The sequence below is a fragment of the Cetorhinus maximus genome, chromosome 25 (genome assembly GCF_964194155.1).
Source record: "Cetorhinus maximus chromosome 25, sCetMax3.hap1.1, whole genome shotgun sequence".
Taxonomy (NCBI): domain Eukaryota; kingdom Metazoa; phylum Chordata; class Chondrichthyes; order Lamniformes; family Cetorhinidae; genus Cetorhinus; species Cetorhinus maximus.
The window spans coordinates 3319631-3341278 of NC_135903.1; the positions used below are offsets into that span (position 1 = coordinate 3319631).

General features: G+C 42.8%; 1 protein-coding gene across 4 annotated transcripts in view; it reads right to left on the bottom strand.

Annotated features, from left to right (window-relative positions):
- LOC144667817 (thyroid hormone receptor alpha) overlaps positions 1-6302 on the bottom strand; it is a 247792-nt gene extending 241490 nt beyond the window's left edge. For 2 of the 4 annotated variants that reach the window (XM_078529294.1, XM_078529292.1), the window contains exon 1: positions 6243-6302. The gene's annotated coding sequence lies outside the window, so the exon portion shown is untranslated. The remainder of the gene's footprint in view (positions 1-6242) is intronic. The other 2 variants (XM_078529298.1, XM_078529295.1) reach the window with 2 other exon arrangements.
- Positions 6303-21648: the final 15346 nt, after the last annotated feature.

Genomic DNA, 21648 nt, shown 5'->3' on the forward strand with positions numbered 1-21648 from the left:
GGATATCATTTCAGTCAGATTCTATTGATCTATTTAAGGCTGTAAAAGCTACAAAGCCTCAATCATTTTTATAACAGGCTTCTTCCCACCTCTCGACAGATGTTGTCCGGGCATTGGTCAGAACAGAATGTCCAAATGTATTCATCATACGCTCATCATATTTAATTAATTCTCCACAAAAAATCTAAGCATCAAGGCAGCAGTTCAGAAGTGCAAAAGTGTGTGCTGAAAACACATTTATCACAAGAAATGGATCTTGTGAACATCCCAGTGTCTACATCAATCGGAAGGAATTTTGTTATTTCAAAATGCAAATAATCAGTAGCGCAGAGAACTGTAAGGTCAACACAAATCCTCACTTTGCAATCCATCAGAATTCTAACCTATTGACATAAATACTAATTCTCTCATACCCTGCACTCTTGTAATATGATCGACAATTGAATAATTGAGTAATAGTTCAACAATTGCGCATAGTGATAAGCAATTTAGTCTGAAACTTAGGCATGAAGCCCAGAAATTAAACAGAATAAATTTACAACATGACTACAAAAATGAACAAATTATGGATTGTGTCTTTAGAGTGCTCAGTGATGGAGGTCTCTAAATCGCTATGGAGGTGTCTTACTACATCAGCCAGTGGAGCTCCTTGTGTTGTGTTGCAGTTGTTGGATAATCGCACAATAAGAAGGGGAGTGCAGCCTCAGATTGCTAAGGAGCAAGTCCATGTAATAGAATCAAAGGAAGAGAAACTCCAAAGACTGGTATAAGAAGCAACGTACAATGTTGTGCAATTGAGTAATTGGAAAACACGTCACATGAAGAAGCTGGATTTTGAAGAAATGGTCAATTGTTCTTAATAGGAATATTGTTCACAATGATGCAGGAAATGTGGCTTGCAAGAGTGCTTACACCTGAAAAGTATTTTGGTGACTGTAAAGTGTTTTGGGCCAATCTCAGGTCATGAAAGATGCTCTAAAAATACAAGTCTTTCTTTTATAATAGGATTGTCTTGAAATATATAGAATAAATCCCTAATATTACAATTACATGAGCATGACTTTAAGTGTCCAAATAATCTGTATTAAAATGAAGTATTTTCACAGTTTGCTAAACACATAAGGTAAAAATATGCGCTTTGGGCCCAAGATACAACAGAATCAAATAGAGGAAATTAGTTGTTTTATTTATTATTTAGGTTGATGAAATGTCTGTATTTAAATTTGTTCTTTGGTGATTTTTCCAGACACTCCATTTTGATGTGAGAGATCCTTGAAGACCCTTGGAAATATTTAATTCAGGGATTGTGCTGAAGTTAAAACAACACCTCAGGCTGTATATGTTGCAGATGCCATTGAAAATCATTGTGATTTTTTTACCTATGGGCAAATAAGGCGGCCCAGGTATATCCTGAGAGAGAAGTAAATGTTGAACTCCCTTATTAATTCCTTCATTTAAGTGAGCAGTGATTGATTTACAAGTCCTCTCCATAAATTAAGTCAATTTATTGGCCTTTATGTCATAATCCTTGAGTATCAAAACCTAACAGCCTTGGTTATCTTGCCTTTGGGATTTGCAGCAACTCAGTTCCTATTTGTGTTAATGTTTATTGCATTGTGGGCTTCTCCTGTTTGAATCTTGCAGGACTTGAAGATGTCCTGCAACAGCACTGTTCCCTAATTCCGAATGTAAAGACGTGTTTAAGTAGGAACAGCTTCCATTTATCCAACATCATTCGTGGCCTCAGGACATTCCAAAGTGCTTTTACAGCCATTTAAGTGCCTTTAAAGTATTGTAATATAGGAAACATGGCAGTTAATTTGCACACAGCCAAGTCCTACAAGTAATAATACGATAATGACTGGATAATTAGTTTTTTGTGATGTTTGTTGAGGGATAAATATTGGCAGTCAATGGAATTAAGTATTGGATGTACTTAAAACAGGCAGGCAACCCGAGACCTCCTGTCTGCGGCAGAATTGAAGAAAATTTCTAGCCTATGCATTTCATATCTGGCCCACATACACACACTGCACATCCAAGTGACCCAGCAAAACAAACAGTTTGATGTAATGCATTGTTTTCTTTTAGTTTATTGTTAAGAGCTGAAGGATAAGGCTGGATTCTAGTTGAAACCATGTTGATCAAAGCCCCTGTGTACATCAGCTGGTGGCTGCAAAGGACAACAATCTGAATATTTTCTCTGCAGCTGAATACTACTATTGAGTTGACTGTTCCACCCATAGCCACAGCTCAGCTTGGTTTTGGCATGGGATTCAGACACAATGAGCTGTTCCAAGGAAGAGGCCCTTCCCCAAAGCTGGGGGCAGAGGGAAGCTGACTGCTTTACTGACTATAAAATCAGGCTCCACTGAATCTAGATTCAGCTCCCCAAACCCACATCCCTAGCCTGAAGAAGCAACAAAACTGTCAGGCTCACACACAAAAAAACCCAAAATAAAGAAAATAGTGTCCTCTTGATGTTAACGCCTTGATTTTAAAATTCTCATCCTTGTTTTTAAATCCATGGCCTCGACCCTCCCTATCTCTGCAATCTCCTTCAGTCCCACAATGCTCCGAGTATCTGCGCTTCTCTAATTCTGGCCTCTTGTAGATCCTTGATTTTAATCGTTCAATCATAGGCAGCCCTGCCTTCAGTTGCATCAACCCTGAACTCTGGAATTCCTTCCCTGCACCTCTCCACCTCGCTTTCTTCCTTTAAGACACTCCTTGAAGCCTACCTCTTTGACCAAGCTTTTGGCCATCTGACCTAATATCTCCTTATGTGGCTTGGTGTCATATCACTCCTGTGAAGCACCTTGACATGTTTTATTATTTTAAAGGTGTTATGTAAACAAAAGTTGCTGTTGCTGTGGGATAAACTACAATGGGAATCAACCTGACAGCTAGAAAATGATCAGTTCTGGAATTCGTTCTGATAGACTGGGGTTGACTGGGTTTAACAGGGACCTGATGGGAAGCAGGGGTGGCTGGAATGGCATTTGCCCAATTAGGTACGAGGTGTTCAGGCTAGATACCAGGGTCTCATTTTAATAAAGGTGTTAAGCTCGTAACTCCATATTATACCAGCTCCCAAGATCATTTGGGGACAAGGGGAATCTCCTTACAACGGATCACTAATGTGGGATGATGGAGACTTTAAAAGGGATGTGGTCACTTAAAAGACAAAAGGTGACACATGGAGGCAAACACTGGGTTAGCCGTTCAAATTTTTGGAGATGGATTGATCCTTTCTGAAGCCTCTTTGGGTCAAGTAACGAGCTGGCAGTAGCCAAAGTTTGCCACAATAACTTTGGAAGCAGGAAATGGAGTCTATGGACCAATAATGGAGCACCGCAGCACTTGAACCTCCCCAGTAGCTGACTGGGTAGACAATGCTCATATTAACCTGGAAGGAGGAAAAGTCAAAAGCGTTGAGTGCTTTAGTTATCCTTGCCTGCAAATGGTAGTGTGACTCCAATGACAAAAGTTAGCCTCAGATATCCTGACAACAGGTTACACACCAGTCACTGAATATTTGGTCATTTGTCCCATTGAAATTTGTGGGATCTTGCTGTGTATCAGTTGGCTAATGTGTTTCTCTACATTACAACAGTCACTGCACTTTTAAAATACACTATTGGCTGCAAAGTACTTTGGGAAGTCCTGAGGTTCTGAAAGATGCTTTAGAAATGCAAGTTTTATTTATTTATTTATTTCCTAGATAATCTTGCCTTTTACAGGAACCCTTCCTGGGGCTAGTCCAGGAATGTTGATGTCTACCCATATATGAGGTAGAGAGTATCACAGCGATATGCACAGACTTCTTTTGGTGCAATCTCAGCTGCCTCACATGCCTCCATTCCTCCTAATGCTAGAGGGAACGTAGCAATAGCAAATTGTTTGTAGGGAAACCTATCAAGACAATTTGTAGGCATGAAACCATTTCACCCACTCGTGGTGCCAGAAACATTTTTTTCACAGAAGCACTCACAAAGCGTCCTTTCGAGCCCAGACTTCCCTGTTTTAAAGGGATGGAAAAAGATTGTCATACCTCCCACAGCTGCCTAGCAACTCCTGGACACTCACTGCAAATGGGCATTTTTATGAGTGAATGCTGATTTTGTGCGAAGGCCAGACAGTAGTGAGGGATATCACCTTCTATTTCACAAAAAATATTCAAACCCCTGGCTTTTCCCAGTGAGAGCTCGCTGCGTCATGTATTATGCCCACGAGGCAATGTTTGCCATGGAAAGAACTCAAATACAACGGATGTCTGCCCATAAATCCCCACCGTGCTTTGCCATGAATGCATTAGTATATGAGGCACAGTGGTCCTGAAAGTCAGCTGCAATATCGCTTTGCTTAAAAGGAAAAAAATAAGCTAACTGAAAACAATTAGGCTTAATGTATTTTGATAAATAGAGAAACCAGTAAGCAATGCTCAATTTAATTCTACAGAAATGTAAGTAGGGAGTACAGGAGCTTTAACTGTAATAGAAGTAGCATAATGCAACAGGTGGCACTCTAATCTCAAGAAAAATATGTGAATTATCCAAAATCCATTACAGAATGCAACACACGGTAATATTTTGGGCAAGCAAATTAAGTCTGGCTTGTCACACTACCATCAGCTTAACTAGGAACCAATAAAGCACCATATCCAGTGGCACCAACTTAAAATGCACACGATTATTTTCCTAATTAATAAAGCTTTGCCTTCTTAATACACTCCTTGTATAATCAAAATTCTCAGAAAAGAACGCGGCCATTCAGAATTGATTCGCTTCATGTGGACGCCTTTGAAATATATTACCTTAATGACCTTGTTTCTTTCAAATCTTCATTTGGGAGTTGAGGGGGTGGTGGGGAAGAAGAGAATAAGGAAAGAGGGGAAGGGTATATTCAGTACCAATAGCATTTTCCAGCCAAAAAAGCAACACAAGCACCTGACTCTGAGACTTCAGACAAAGCTGCTTTATAATTAGCCATCAAGAAAAGGTTTGTTTAAAAGCTGAGCCCAGGGCTATTTAATCACTGCTACCTCGTCTTCTCTTTTACTGTTTTCAACCTTGATAGATGGTGTACTGTGAACCTTGACCCCTCACCTTACTAAACTGGGTCAATTTTCTTTTATTGTGCTCCGATCCCAAAGTAGCCTAATGAACTTAAATGTTGAACGGTTCATAAAAAAGTTTCTTAAATGTCTAAAGCAAGCTTCGGCTTTGTGGTCTCACACACTAAATTAAGTCATATTGCACTTGCCTACTCCATCCATCCTGGTCACCCTCAAGCAACGTAATATCCCTCATAGATGTTGACATTTTTACCCTTCAATAGTTTGGGAGCTGTGCCCTACAATGTTGCATCTTCATTACACAAGACATGAGTGGGATGTACAGCGGTCCCTTTATTTTAGTTTTATTTGAAATGTCACTTTTCTTTTCATATTTAAAAAATTTGCTCTCTGTGCATTTGCATCACAAACTATGGCATCATTGCCCACTTAATTAGAAATTAAAATATTTTCAATGCTACTAAGATTACCTACCTGAGTTTTCCCACTAAGGCTAAGCCTAGGTGAGATGACATCACAGAATGCTGATTTATATTCATTCATGGAGACCGAGCCTGAGTGCGAACGGGGACTCATCTGCCACCAAATCAGTAGTGGTAAAATCCATAATAGACAGGAATGGAGTAGAAAATGGAGCCTCACCATTATAAAGGCCCCATTTCCACTGAGCTGGGGTGAGTGTAGGATGTGAAGAGATCTCGCCTCCCAGTTATCGGCAGCGGCAATATATTTCCCCATTCACTTTACACAAAACGTCTCACTGCCTACGTATTAAAGCAAAGCCAGTGGATCACCGATGTGACATCGAGGCAGGATGCAATTATCCCAGGACATTCTTAACAGAGCAGTGGCTTTATATTGGAAGTGTCACATCACAGCATGGAAGATGAACTCGATTGAAAGTCTTTGCATTAAAACCGCAATGTTTATGAAGCAAAAGGGCAACAATTCCGATTGTTCCATCTACAGTTTTTCTGCAATGGAAGGTGGCCAGGAGAAATTTTACAGACCTCTACTCAATAGGCTTCATGGGCTGAGGGGCAGCTAGGATAGAATGGGTTATAAACCTTCTTTGAAAAGTGCAGGCTTAATTGCTGAATTGTCTTTTCTCGTTCCTTGCTTTCTTAGGAAAATAAACCAGACCGCATTCAAAACACGAACGTACCTGCCAGCTGCAATCCTTCCAAGATTCCGAGTTTTCCTCCTCCTTTCGGAAGCACCTTCCTGCAATAAAATAAAATAGGGAATTTAAAATCACATTCATACATGGATCTGTCCCTGCACACATTGATATTTATGATTCCACAAAACGTGTTGCCTAGTGACGAGCAATTCTCTCAGTCAAAAGATAGAACATGTCTCACTTTCCCTCTGCGGAGAAAGGACTTTCTCCTTCATTTCTCTCTTTAGCACAACAGCAAGCTGAACCTTTGTGAAGAAGAAGGAGGCTATTCTCCAACAGACATTTCATAAGCAACATCGGCCAAATCCTGGGGCCCCGATAGCCCACCTAATATCCAATTTCTAAACTGGTATATGAGGGTGTATGAGGGCCCAAAATTCAGAATGAAAATTAATTTACAATATTTGAGGATTCTTAAAATTTTTGAATTTGATCTCCATTGATAACTTTCAAAGTGTAAAGATTAATACATCCTCTTAACTTTGTTCAAATTAATATGTTGAAGAAAAGCTTCTTTTTAATGAAATTCCTACCCAGGATATGGATTTTATTTATAGAGGGTAAAACTTGTTGAACATAAGCTAACAACTGAAGTGTCCCATCAAAACTTCAATACTCTTTTAGGGTCCAAAGTTAAGCAGCAAACTCACTAAATAAAGAAAGGCTCACAACCTCAAGGGTATGCCAATGTGTTTTACAGCCAATAAAACATTTTTTATGTATAGTCACTATTGTAATGCAGGAAACACAGCTTCCAATTTGCATTACAGCAAAGATATCCCAGCAATGTGATAATGAGTAGGTAATTTGATTTTTAGTGATGTGGTTAAGGGATAAGTGGGCCATAGAGGGCAGGCGGGGCCATGGTTTAACATGTCATCCGATAGTGCAGCACTCCCTCAGAATGCACTGGAGTGTCAGCCTAGATTTAGTGCTCATGTCTCTCAAGCTTGTGACTCAGAGATGTGAGGCTCAAGGCAAATCCTGCCTGATTTATGTATGCAAACAGATCAGAGCACATACCTGCAGCGTGTGACTGTCCAAAGGGAATGAAAGTTTTGAATTATGAATTGGAAATTAATGCTAAATAACTAATGAAGAGCAATTGTAAAAAAAACTTACGGAAGGCCTGATTTTGATTATAAGCTGCTGTAGGAATCAGATAGAGCAGAATGTTGTGTCGCCCCAAGCTAGCACCCAGAGTGGATGCATGAAGCATAGGTCAGAATTTTTACCTCGGCAGGCAGGCATGCGCCTGACCCGCTCGAGCGGGCGAGTGTCCCTACGTCAACACACAGTTGAGTGATATGTCGGTTGGCGGGCGTGCGCAGGAATCAGCAGTGTGCCAGCCGACTATTATAAGGCATATTAAGGCCATTAAAAAGATAGTTAACCTGAATTTTTTGCTGCCCGTCCAACCATACAGTGGGGGCATGTTTTAAAACATTTTTAAAATCTTTATTTTTTTTTTAAAACTGTTCATCTCTCTGAGGCAGCTCCGTGCCTCAGGGAGATTTTCAGACGTGCACTCTCCTGCCTGCATGAAGTTCGCACTCGTTCTCCTCCCCCCCCCGACCCCGCCCGCTCACGTTTCACGCTGGGCAGGACTTAATTGGCGTGAAATCGTGATTCCGGCCCCGATCGGGGGCTGCAGTGGGCTTCCCAACCACCCCCGCCTGTCCCGCTGAGCCTGCCCGACAAGGGCAAAATTCTGCCCCTAGTGTTTTAAAGTAGAAATGCCTCTGTGCTGATACACTGCATTTTATTTTGTGTTTTGAGATGGGGGGTGGTGGGAGGTGGGGGGAGGGAAGCGGCCAAGCACTTGGAAAAGCTTGTCAACAGTGAGCATTCTTCAGCAGCTGAGACCGTTCAGCAGCAGCTCCATTGGCTTGAAGTCACCGTCAACTGGTGCATTCTCCACGGCGATGCCTCTATCAATCAGAGTCCACTTGCCAACCAATCAGCACTCTCTTCTCATACATTATCAATATATTGCTTCCCCTGACGTTGGAATTTTGTTGCGAATTGTCCTGATGAGTGCAAGATGAAAGGCTTCAACAGAAAAGTCTCTTTTTTCAGCAATACTCAAGTTCTGTACGACCAAGAAAAGGTCTAAAGTTTAACAGCGCTGTCCCTGTTTTATGGGCCTACAATGGGCACTATATAACCAATTTGGCAGGACACCTTTCTGTATGGGCCCCCACTAAATTGGTTATCTCCTTTCTTTAGGCAATCTTAGTGCTGGCTGGAAATGGGGGCAGGCCTCATTTCAATGGCTTTGTCTGATATTTGCCAGCCGTCAGCAGCCTAACTAGCAGTCCTTAAATGGATTGCTGAAGGCTTTGGAACATGATCCCAAAAATGTTCCACCTCTCAGATCCCACAAAACCACTGAGGGACACTGGTGGTCTTCCCTTACACCCCTCCCTGATTGCATTCTGCTTACTTCCAAATCCCTGGATTCACCTCTGGTACCGCCCAGACAGAAGAGATATGTTCTGTGTACCTGACTGGTCCTTGCAGCTGCCTTGATATATTCTGAGAAAAAATTTAGTTCAGTCCTTCAGCCTCTTCTTTCTGGCAAGCTGTCACTGTTCACTCAGTTTTGGATAGTGATGGAATTTAGGACCCAGACATTTTTTCAAAATTTTCTCTTCTACATTCTCATAGACTTGTACTGGGAGATGTTTCCACAGGGACCATCAACAGTAAAGGCCTTTCTTCATGCATAACTCTAAGCAGCAAGGCCAGGATTTCCCTCCATATAGCCAGCAAAGCCAAAGGAAGAAAATTAAGCCCAACAGCATCCACCCCGGAAACCGTACCATTAGATTTTCTTCCATCCCAACATCTGCCGTAAACATCCTGCAGGTTACCTTTGGCCAGAAACTGAACTGAACAGCCATATAAATACTGTGGCTCCAAGAGCAAGTCAGAGGCTGGGAATTCGGCAGCAAGTAACTCATTTCCAGACCCACCCAAACCTGTCCGCCATCTACAAGGCACAAGTCAGGAGTGTGATGGAATACTCTCCACTTGCCTGATTAGTGCAGTTCCAACACCACTCAAGAACCTTGATACCATCTAGAAAAAAGCAGCCCGCTTGATTGGCACCCCATCCGTCACCTTAAACATTCACTCCTTCCAACACTGGCAAACAGTGGCAGCAATGTGCACCATCTAAAAGATGCACCACAGCAACTCACCAAGCGACAGTTTCTTTGACTGTATCTTCCAAATCTATGGCTTCTGCCACGTAGAAGGACAAGGGCAGCACCAGCACCTGCAAGCTCCCCTCCAAGCCACACACCTTCCTGACTTGGGAACCAGTCTGCTGTTTCTGCACTGTCGCTATGTCAAAATCCTGGAATTTCCTCCCTAACAGCACTGGAGGTATAACCTACACCACATGGACTGCAGCAGGTCAAGAAGGTGACTCACTACCACCTTCTCAAGGGAAATTAGAGAGAAGTAACAAATGCTGGCCTAGCCAGCAATGCTCATATCCCATGAAAGCAAAAGAGAAACTGGGGGTGGGCATGTTGAACCAGTTGTATCCTGGCACTGCCACATTTCAATGATAGCAGGTAGGCGGGGCTTTAGGCAGGGCCCATATTGTCCTGGTTCACTGGCAGTGTTCAATACCTTCATCACACTGGCATTCACAGATCAGAGGTGCTTCACAACTGAAAGGTCACAAAGGACCTGGGTGAACCTACAGCTAGGTGCTCAGTATTTTATATTATTTTATCGTGAATTTAAGTTTCAAACCATCTATTCAAATTTTTTTCTCAAATGTTGTTGCTTTTTTTAAGTTCCCACTAGTATTTACTCTTTTTTATTTTAAGTATTTTTCCTGCAGATTGGGCCTTCGGAAGCCCTGAGGTCTTCCAGTCTTCCCCTACTTTGAGAAGGAGAGGGAAGGGCAGATGGGTCACACTGGCAATGCCTGGCCAAACAGGCATGGCGGGCAGCCCTGGCTCCTTCTCACTGGCACCCTCGCATCCCTACCTGGCAGGGCTGGGCCTGACTACAACAGACAATATTTCAGAAGCCTGAGCCTCCCTCACAGAGCAGCGACTGAGCTGTTGCAGCTGCCGGACAGCTGCAAATACCGATCACGAGGGGGACTTTCACTGAATAAAATCCAAGCCTGTTGCCAAATGAGTCCTCCCATTGTGGACCCCCATTTGGCAAGAAGCTTTATTCAGACACCTGTTTATTTGTAGCTCTCCTTCACAACTAGAAAGGCTCTCAGGGATCATTCAGCTAGTACTTTCTTCTCTGTAAACTTGCCCTAAATTGTTCTGCACATATCCTGTCTTTGACAAAAATGTATCTTTGACATCTCTTGCCAGAAATAATAATAAACTCCATTCAGAAAAATGGTTCAGGCTCACGGGGGTGGTGGAGGTGGGATGCCGGTGGGGGGGGGGGGTGGGGAGTTGGGTTGAAGACCTGCCCCAACATGAGTGGAAGGAGGAAAATCGAAGCAGTAGGCTTCCTACATAAGAAAATAAGAAACAGGAGCACCAGCAGACCACATGGCTCCTCAAGCCCGCTCTACCATTCAATACGATCATGACTGATCTTTGGCTTCAATTCTACCTTCTTGCCCTGAACCGGTGTTCCAGTGAACCACATAACTTGGGAAGTAGGGAAGGTTTAAAACTAAATAATAAGGCAAGGGATCAAATTTGGAAAGATGTGGTAAGTCAAAGAGTGGAGACAAGGCAAGAGAGAAAGGTATTAATGTGGAAAATGATAAACAGAACGTGACAGGAAGGGATAAAGTACAATTCTAAGAATAAGCAGCAGATAAGGCTAGAGGCTACAAAAATAATAAAAGGACAAAACTAAAGGCTCTGTATCTCAAAGTACAGTAGTATTCTAATTCACAGAATCACAGAATTTTAACGGCCATTCGGCCCATCGTGTCTGCACCGGGTCTCCAAATGAGCATTATGACCTAGTGCCAATGCCCTGCCTTTTCCCCGTACCCTTGCATGTTGTTTCTATTCAAATAATCATCTCATGCCCTCTTGAATGCTTCGATTGAACCTGCCTCCACCACACTTCCAGACCCGAACCACTCGTTGTGTGAAAAAGTTTTTAACAAAATAGATGAGCTGATAGCACAAATAGAAATAAATAAGTATGATCTGATCACCATTACAGAGACATGGCTACAGGATGAAATAGATTGGGACCTGAATTTTGAAGGGTACATGACATTTAGGAAGGACAGGAAGCTAGGAAAAGGTAGAGGAGTGGATCTGTAAATTATTAATGGTATTAGCAGAATAGAGAGGGTGACCTAAGTTCAGGAAACCAGGATATAGAAGTGGTTTGGGTAGAGATGAGAAATGATAAAGGCAAGAAGTCACTTGTAGGAGTGGTGTACAGGCCCTCTAACAGTACCCACATGGTAGGATGGAGAATAAAGGAAGAAATAATGGGAGCTTGTCAGAAAGGTGTGGTTTTAATCATGGGGGATTTTAATCTACATATAGACTGGAAAAATCAAGTGGGCAGAGGTAGCCTAGATGAGGTTGTTTGTGGTATAGTTTCTTAGAACAGCATGTCCTGGAGCCAACCAGAGCGTAGACTATGCTAGACCTGATATTGTGCAACAAAAATAGGATGAATTAATGACCTCATAATGAAGATGCCCCATAGGTAGCAACAATCATAATATGGCTAAATTTTACATTCAGTTTGAAGGAGAGAAGGGCCCAAGACTAGCATTTTAAACTTAAATAAGGGCAATTTTGAGGGCATGAAAGCAGAGCTAGCAAAAGTGAACTGGCAAATTAGGCTAGGGGGTAGGTCAGTAGAGATGCAATGGCAGACATTTAAGGTGATATTTCAGAATACACAGAATAGGTACATTCTAATGCGAAAGAAAAATTCCAAAGGGAAGATCCACTATCCATGGTTAACTAAAAGGTAAAGATAGCATCAAACTTAAAGAAAAGGCATATAATTGGAGTTCTTTGAAGAAGTAATATGTGCTGTGGATAAAGAGGAACCAGTGGATGTAATGTACTTAGATTTCTAGAAGACATTTGATAAGGTGTCACATCAAATGTTATAGCGGAAAATAAAAGCTCATGGTGTAGACATGAATGGAAGATTGGCTAGCTAACAGGAAACAGGGAGTAGGCATAAATGGGTCTTTTTCTGGTTGGCAAGGTGTGATGAGTGGTGCGCCACAGGGATCAGTGCTGGGGCCTCAGTTTTTTACAATTTATATAAATGATTTGGATGAAGGGACCAAAGGTATGGTTACTAAATTTGCTGATGACACAAAGATAGATAGGAATGTAAGTTGTGAAGAGGACATAAGGAGACCATAAAGGGATGTAGATAGGTTAAATGAGTGGGCAAAGATCTGGAAAATGGAGTATAATAGGGGAAATGTGAAATTGTCCATTTTGGCAGGAGAACTATAAAAGAAACATATGATCTAAATGGTGAGAAATTGCAGAGCTTTGAGATGCAGAGGGATCTGGGTTTCCTAATACATGAATCGCAAAAGGCTAATATGAAGGTACAGCAAGTAATTAGGAAAGCTAATAGGATTTTATTGTTTATTGTGAGGGGAATTGAATACAAAAGCAGGGAGGTTATGCTACAGTTATGCAGAGCACTGGTGAGATCACATCTGGAGTATTGGTCTCCTTATTTAAGGAAGGATGTGAATGCATTGGAAGCAGATCAGAGAACTTTTATTATACTAATGCCTAGAATAGGAGGGCTGTCTTATGAGGAAAGGTTGGACAGGCTAGGCTTGCATCCACTGGAATTTAAAAGAACAAGAGGTGACTTGATTGAAACATATAAGATCCTGAGGGGTCTTGACAGGGTGGATATGGAGAGGACGTTCCCTCTTGCAGGGGAATCTAGAACTCGGGGTCACTGTTTAAAAATAAGGGTTCGCCCATTTAAGACAGAGATGAGGAGAATTTATTTCTCTCAGAGGACCGTGAGTCTTTGGAACTCTTCCTCAAAAGGCGGTAGAAGCAGAGTCTTTGAATATTTTAAAGGCCAAGTTAGATAGATTCTTGATTATCAAGGGGGTGAAATGTTATCAGAGTTATGCAGCAACGTGGAGTTGACCTTACATTCAGATCAGCCATGGTCGTATTGAATGGCAGAGCAGGCTTGAGGGGCGAGTGGCCTACTCCTGCTCCTAATTCGCATGTTTGTATGTTCGTCATGTCCCTTTCCTGAGAGACCAAAATCTGTCTCTATCAACTTTCTCTCTCAACTCTCTCAATGATGGAGCATCCACAACCTTCTGGAGTAGAAAATTCCAAAGATTCACAACCCTTTGAGTGTAGAACTCTCTCCTCATCTCAGTCCTAATTATCGCCCTCTTATCCTGAGGCTGTGCTCATGTGTTCTAAATTTCCCAGCCAGAGGAAACAATTTCTCAGTGTCTACCCTGTCAATTGCCTTCAGAATCTTGTATCTTTCAATTATAGAGAGCAGTTATAGTATCTGGAGGCCAACATGAACATGTAGTGAGCTTGCACTAAGGAAAACTGCCACCAAAGCCCCAACAATTTGAATGTATTTCTGTCGGTAAAGCTGCCAATGTGAAAAACCCAGATTTTAATGTTGGCAGACTATCCTGGGAGTGGGAGAATATCACAGCAGGGCCCTATTCTGTCCCAACCCCACACCTATATGTAAGTCACTGGGCTGCAATCGGAAGTAGGAATCCGGGTTGATTTGTTTCCAATCCAAGCAGCCAATTGTACTGCCTCTTCATCATTAACTCTACACAGAGCCATTGGTAACAAGGGAAAGGAAGAACCAATTTGCATTTATATAGTACCGTTCACAACCTTAGGCTATCCCACAGCACTTCACAGCCAGTGAAGTACTTTTGAACTTAATTAAGTTCAAATTAAGGGAATGGAACAACTCATTTTTGGCACAGCAAACGGCGTTGGAAGTAACGACACCCAAACAGAGAACTCCCATGCTTTTCTTGGAATAGTGCCATGAGGAGTTGCATATCCACTTGCGAGGACATATGGGACATAGTTTTAGAGTCTCACGCAAAAGATGGCACCTCCGCCAGTACAGCACTCCCTAGGTACAGCAGTGAAGTGTCAGGCTAGGTTATGTTCTTAAACCAACGGCTCTTTAAGAGGCAAGCATACTACCACTGAGCCCAGGATATCGGAAAACTTCCTAGCTACTACAGCGCAGTACAAAACTGCAGCCACATTTGCATGTTCAACCATCAGAGAGGATTGTAGAATAACAATTTAAAGCAGCGTCAATTCACATTTTGATGTTCCACAGGGATTGTACATCAAGTGCAGGTATGCCAATGTGTCATGTAACTCATTTGGAAGCACCAGAGCGAGAATTTCATTTACGCTGGTAACTCCTGTGACTTTTGAAATCACAATCATTGAGGCAATATTCAAATTAAACTCATTTCAAATACATAAAGTTTAATGCAGCATAAAAATTCATGAATCATGTTCCACACAGTACATAAAAAATTATGGTGTGAATTTATTCTTTGATGCTCAGGTTTTGTGTCCAATCAGGAACTGACTTAGAGCTGCAGCCGGCACAGATACAACTGAACTGCAAACTGTGCGGATGACACAAAGATTGGCCGGGTGGTTAACAGTGAGGTTGAATGTCTTGGGCTACAGGAAGATATAGACAGGATGGTCAAATGGGCAGATAAGTGGCAGATGGAATTTAACCCTGAAAAGTGTGAGGTGATACACTTTGGAAGGAGTAATTTGACAAGGAAGTACCCAATGAACGGCATGACACTAGGATGTTCTGAGGAACAAAGGGACCTTGGCGTGTGTGTCCATAGATCTCTGAAGGCGGAGGGGCATGTTAGTGGGGTGGTGAAAAAGGCATATGGGACACTTGCCTTTATCAGTCGAGGCATAGATTACAAAAGTAGGGAGGTCATGTTGGAGTTGTATAGAACCTTGGTGAGGCCACAGCTGGAGTACTGTGTGCAGTTCTGGTCGCCACATTATAGGAAGGATGTGATTGCACTGGAGGGGGTGCAGAGGAGATTCACCAGGATGTTGCCAGGGATGAAACATTTAAGTTATGAAGAGAGGTTGGATAGACTTGGGTTGTTTTCGTTGGAGCAGAGAAGACTGAGGGGCGACCTGATCGAGGTGTACAAGATTATGAGGGGCATGGACAGGGTGGATAGGGAGTAGCTGTTCCCCTTAGTTGAAGGGTCAGTCACAAGGGGGCATAAGTTCAAGGTGAGGGGCAGGAGGTTTAAGGGGTATGTGAGAAAAAACCTTTTTACCCAGAGGGTGGTGACGGTCTGGAATGGGAGGGTGGTGGAGGCGGGTTGCCTCACATCCTTTAAGTGGTAACTGGATGAGCACTTGGCACATCATAACATTCAAGGCAATGGGCCAAGTGCTGGTAAATGGGATTAGGTAGGTAGGTGAGGTGTTTCTCACGTGTCGGTGCAGACTCAATGGGCCGAAGGGCCTCTTCTGCACTGTGATTCTGTGTGATTCTGTGAAAATGACAGACCCGAGAATATTAAGTATCGGACTTAATAATTTCAAAATTAAAGCCTTGCCAAATAGCAGACTTAATTGCGGTTAACAATTGCTGACTTCCTGCAGTGCAGGCCACTTAATTACCCATCAGGTAATTATCAGTTGGAAGCATTTCATAAAAGGATCTGTACAGTAACTCACCCCAGATTAGAGGTTTATAATTTTGTTCTGTCAGGTAGAAGTTGAGATTCTGCTCGAGACCACCCAGACCTTTACAATTTGCACAGTAATGAGGCTGTTTTAACTCTCTCTGATCAGTAGGGCAGGCAGTTAAAATGGGAGGCTCCAGTTCAAGCCATTCTGTCATTTTGATGGTTTTGGCCATGTATTAGGCCCCTCCCTGGAATCTGGTGGCAGCCTTATTAATAAATGTAAGTGACATACATGGGCCCCAATTGACTTTGAACCTGTGCCCTGTATTATGCATCTATCCTGCACTCACTACATCTCAAAAGAAAATGCTTGCACTTATATAGCGCTCTTCACCGCAAAGTGCTCTACAGCCAACAAAGTGCTTTTGAAGTGTAGTTACTGTTGTAATGTAATGAATGCAGCAGCTAATTTACACGCAGTAAACTCCCACAAACAACAATGCGACAATAACCAGATAATGGGCAGGATTTTCTGGTTCCAACCACCGTTGGGATCGTCTGGTTTCACCAAAAGTCAATGGACTTTTGGCTGGGCCGCCAAAACTCCGCTTGGTGGCTCCCACTATGGCAAAAGTCCTGGCCAATCTGCTTTTGTGATGTTGACTGAGGGATAGATATTGGCCAGGAACAGCACCCCTACTCTTTTTCAAAATAGTGCCTTATATCCAACAGAGGGGGCTTCAGTTTAAGGTCTCATCTGAAAGACAGCACCTCCAACTATGCAGCACTCCCGCACCACAGAGGTACTCACTGCGCTTGGATGTCAACCTTGATTTTTGTACTCAAGCTCTGGAGCTGGACTTGAACCAGGAAGCTTATGACTCAGATGAGAGTGATACCAACGAAGCCAAGGCTGGCACACATTTGCTGGAGAAAACAACATTTTACCCACCGGCCACAATGGCGGCTTTTCATGCCGTATCATCCCAAACCCACCCCATTAGTTATGCATTCCCGGGATACACACCGTTTCCATGGGGGGCGGGCTCCGATTCACCTACCACGCCATCACCTCGCCGCTTCACCACGCCAGGCACCACATTCAAAGTTCAGCCATGCTCAGTGCTTCCAGCCCAGGACAGCAGCAAAGAAGACATGGCCCCGAAAGGCAAGGAAACCTGCAGCGCTCGAGCGCCTTTTGCACATCGTGGAGGCTTGCTGTGATGTCCTCTATTCCTGCTCTGGCTGCAGGACGGGCAGCAACATTACCATTCCGGCTTGGTAGGCAATGGCAATGGTGATCAGGGCCAACGCTGCACAGAATAGGTTGGCCATCCAATGCAGATAGAGGGTGAATGATCTCATCCGTGCAGCCAGGGTAAGGCAACCATCTCATTACTCTCAACTCACCCACTCACAAACCCATCACACATTCACTGGCATCTCACTCACTGCCAGCTCAAGGGACATCACTACTCACTCTCTCACACACACACCCTCACATCTCCATCTGGCCTCATCCCCTCTGGAGACTGCCTCCTCAGCCCTCACCATCTTGAGGCCACTTGCACAGATCAACATGTGCCCCCACACACACCCTGGGATACCCTCCTTCCCCAATACAGCCCTCTTCCTGCAGCCTCTTCCCTTGCCCGAGGCCACTTCTCCCCCTTCCCCAAGCAAGCCCTAGCCCTGCAGCCATTGAAAAGCCACCTACATATGGCTGGTCTGGTAGGTAGAGACCTGCCCATGAACCCCCCTAAAAGTGATGTGGTGCTGTCTGTGAAGCCTGGCACTGATGACTGCGAGTGCTGCCCAAAGCAAGGTAGGCAAACAAACCTTGAAGCCCTGAACCAAGTGCAGCCCACCAGGTGCACACCTTCTATATGCTGCTGTGAAACACGTCGGTGTGTTTTCCCACCGATGTGGGCAGATGATCCAGCAAAGGGGGGATGAGTTTGGCGGGCTGGCCTAATGATGATATGCTGATGTATTACAATGTGGTTCCTGATGTCGGATGACGGGAAAGGAAGCTCGCCATTGGCTGAGCGGACGATTGCAAACTGGTGTCATGATGTTGTGAAAGCGATTTTTGGCCTTCTCCCCGCATTGTCCACTCACGACACTAAACACGCTTGATGCAAGCGGGCACGGAAAATCCCGGCCTCTTCTTGCTGCTGTTTATGAGTAAATTAAAAAATATGTGTATCCATTGTCATTCAAGTCAGAATTAATATGCTCCATATATGATTTACCACAGCAGAACAGGAATGGCAAAAGCTGTTCTTGGATTCAAACGTGCTGTTCCTAATTCATCATGAGCAATAGTATAGCAACCCCAAACTGGCTTAGAATACAAGAGCCTAAAGTGTCACTGGATGTAGATGGCTCCAGGAGAGGGTCCTGGGGTCCTGAAACACAAGCCTAATTAGGTTTCTTGACTGTAAGAACTTTCTAGGAATCCACAATATCTCCTCGAAGGCTTCCACAATGTTAAGGGAGTGGGTGTCTGCTGCTACACAAACACTGTACAAACCTGTGTTCCTATCAAGCGCTGAGACACGTACGATTGTGGCAAGTGTTGCAGCATCCAAGCAAATCAAGAGATTCACATGCAACTGGAAAAGAACATTAACTTGACCTCCAACAACAACAATTTGCATTTAAGTCTTGCCTTTAACACAATAAAATATCCCATGGTGCGTCACAGGAGGTTTAGCAGATAATGGTTGCCACTGAGGCAGATAAAGAGATATTAGGACAGGTGACCAAAAAAAGTAGGTTTTAAGAGCATCTTAAAGGGCGAGAGAGAAGAAGAAAGGCAGACGTTTAAGGTGGGAATTATGGAGCTCAGAGCTTAGGCGGCTGAAGACGTGGCTGCCAATGGTGGAGGGATGAAAATTAGGAATGTGCAATAAGCTGGAATTGGAGGAGTGCAGAATTCTTGGAATGCTGTGAGGATGGAGGAAGTTACAAAGATAGGGAGGGGTGAGGTCCTGGAGGGATTTGAACACACTCCATAAATCCAGGCATTCATTTCACAGGTGATGCTCCATAAAACTGGCAACTTGCACCTTCGAGGCGCAAGAGGCACAAGTCACTGGAATGAAGAATAAATGTGATCCAGTTTACAAACTCCAAAAGGTAGATACAGATAACTTAATCAATGTTGAACAGAAAATTAAGCAACAAAGACAGACTGCATTTGGACAGCCTGCCCTTGCATCACACATGTATGATACAGAGCAGCATTTGTGCATGTCAGGAGTAGAAGCCCCACATTCCTGACCACCCCTCCTCCCCCTTGTTTCTCATGGCTCAAGGATCGAGAATAAAGTGAAAAAAAAGGGCTGGTAAATTCCTCAGAATATAATAACAGCATGGAACAACAGAAATTAGGTGAGGTTGTGGATTAGAATATTTTTCTCGGGCCAGTTAACAACTATAGAAATGATCTCAAAGATTTTGAATCATCATATGGAGCTCATTCATTTTCACTTATACTGTCGCTGTGTTCAATTTGGTGCCAACTACAGAATTGATATGGTCACTCTGTCCTCGTTAATAGTTGCTGTGTTTGTGTGACCTAAACCACATAAGAAAAATCCTCCAGGCTCCTTTTGTGTTCAAGTGCAAAAATATCTATTTTACGAGTAGGATAGATTCTTTTCCAACCATAAGGAATTTGGGAGCAATCCCGTGGATGTGTGATCCAGATGGCCTTACCCCTCAGATTAATTGCCCTCTGTATTTTGCAATTTCATTTTTAGCCTCTATTATTGTTCATATTGAAATGCCCCATGGGGATACAGTCATGTGCTGTGGGCAGTGGGATAGGTAGATTGTCTATTCATTGCACCCTTATGCAAATCCTCCTGATCAACCAGTCATATACGGGTACAACTATTTTTAGCCCTGACACCACGTCTGTATTTCAATGAGTGACAGTTAAAACAAAATGCATAAAAGCATTCCAGTCTGATACCTGCCTATAAATGTACGGTTCTCACAGGTCTTTGCTGACCATGTGCAAAACCCATTGGACAAAGATATGTCTGGGCAGGGAATTAAGATACAATGTTTTGAAGCAATCTTGTCCCAATTTTAAAATGTGTTTGTCAAGTGCGCTACACGATAATGTACTTCATGTCAAAGCCTATTTATCAGGCAGCTGGAAGGCAATATTACTTTCCCTAGAAGTTACACATGGCTGTTTTGATCCATTTCTCTTCCTTCGGCTCATCTTTCTAAATCCATTTTTTCCAATCGATTTTTTTTTGTTGTTTCTTTTCCTAAGGCTCACAAGTTGAACCTAGATTTGATTTATACGCTTGGCTCGTTTGGTAGCACTCTTGCCTCTGAGTCAGACAGTTGTAAATTCAGTCCTCGCTGTCCACTTGAGTATATGCTAGACCATCACTTGTGCAGTCCCCAGAGCGTGCTGCATAGTGGGAACTGCCATCTTCCGAATGCAGCTTTAAATCGGAGCTCGGTCTGCCATTCTCAGGTGGGCATAAAAGATCCCACGGCGCTATTTGAAGGAGCTCAGAACCGGGAATTCTCCTGCTGACCTGGCCAAAATTCCTCTCTGAACCAACATTACCAAAGAGCGATTGCTCATTCATTTGTTGATTATGTTTTAATTGGTCAACACATTTTCCTGCATAATAACCTACCCTTTGAAAGTTATCAATTACTTGTAATGGATTTTGGGAATTCCTGAGGATGCAAAAAGCATGATATAAATACAGGATTTTTATCTTCTTCACACTATCAATGCTGCACAGATCCTCTTAATCAGATAATTTATGATAACTAGGAAGAAGTTGCTTACTCTTCCCAGCTTTCTTCCCTCCCTGTTCTAATCTGTATCTCCAATTTAAAGCAAATATCTTGCATTATCGACAGTAAAATATTTATAATATTAAACTTGCATTGCCATTGTCACAAAATCATTGGGCTGTCTTCCTAGTGTAGGTTGACTACACTTAATACTCTGACATCATGTACGTTGTAATGAAATTATTTGCACCAGAAAATGTCACAACAATGAAAAAAAATTTCGCTGATTAAATCATGTAATTGCCAAGTAAAAGTAAATGCCGTACGACTTTTTTGGGTTTATTTCCATCTAGAAATAATGAAAAGCCTCTTTTAATATATTTGGTTATGATATATACCCCTTAATGTATTGGGTTCTATAGATCAACATAGAAAAAGGGATTAAGTATCATCCATTTGACAAACTTTAACAGACAAATATGGTTAGTGTCATCAATGATAAGGCAGGGAATTTAGCTTCATAACCAGATTACATTTGGCTGGCCTGCACTTGCATGCACTGCACTGCTTGGTGTTTGGTACAAAGCCACATTGGTCTCATCATCTGCCTGGTTTTTTATGATCTAAGGAGCCTAAAGTGGAAAGACCTATAAAAGATAACAAGAGTACAGAACAGATATCTGGAGAGATTCTCGGTTAAACTTCCTTCTTGTGCCAGCAACGCAGTGCTCAGAGTTCATGCAGCATGACAAGTTAAAGGTCCGATAACCATCAAGAGCTAAAGCCAAAGGCCATCAATGTGAAAACTCACATGGCCTGCTTTAAATTTAGACTCACAGAGGAATAGTGTTATACCTAAACTGGAAAATTACATTTTCAACATTGGACACATCTAGCAAACAGTAAAATATTCAACACACTAAGACTGTT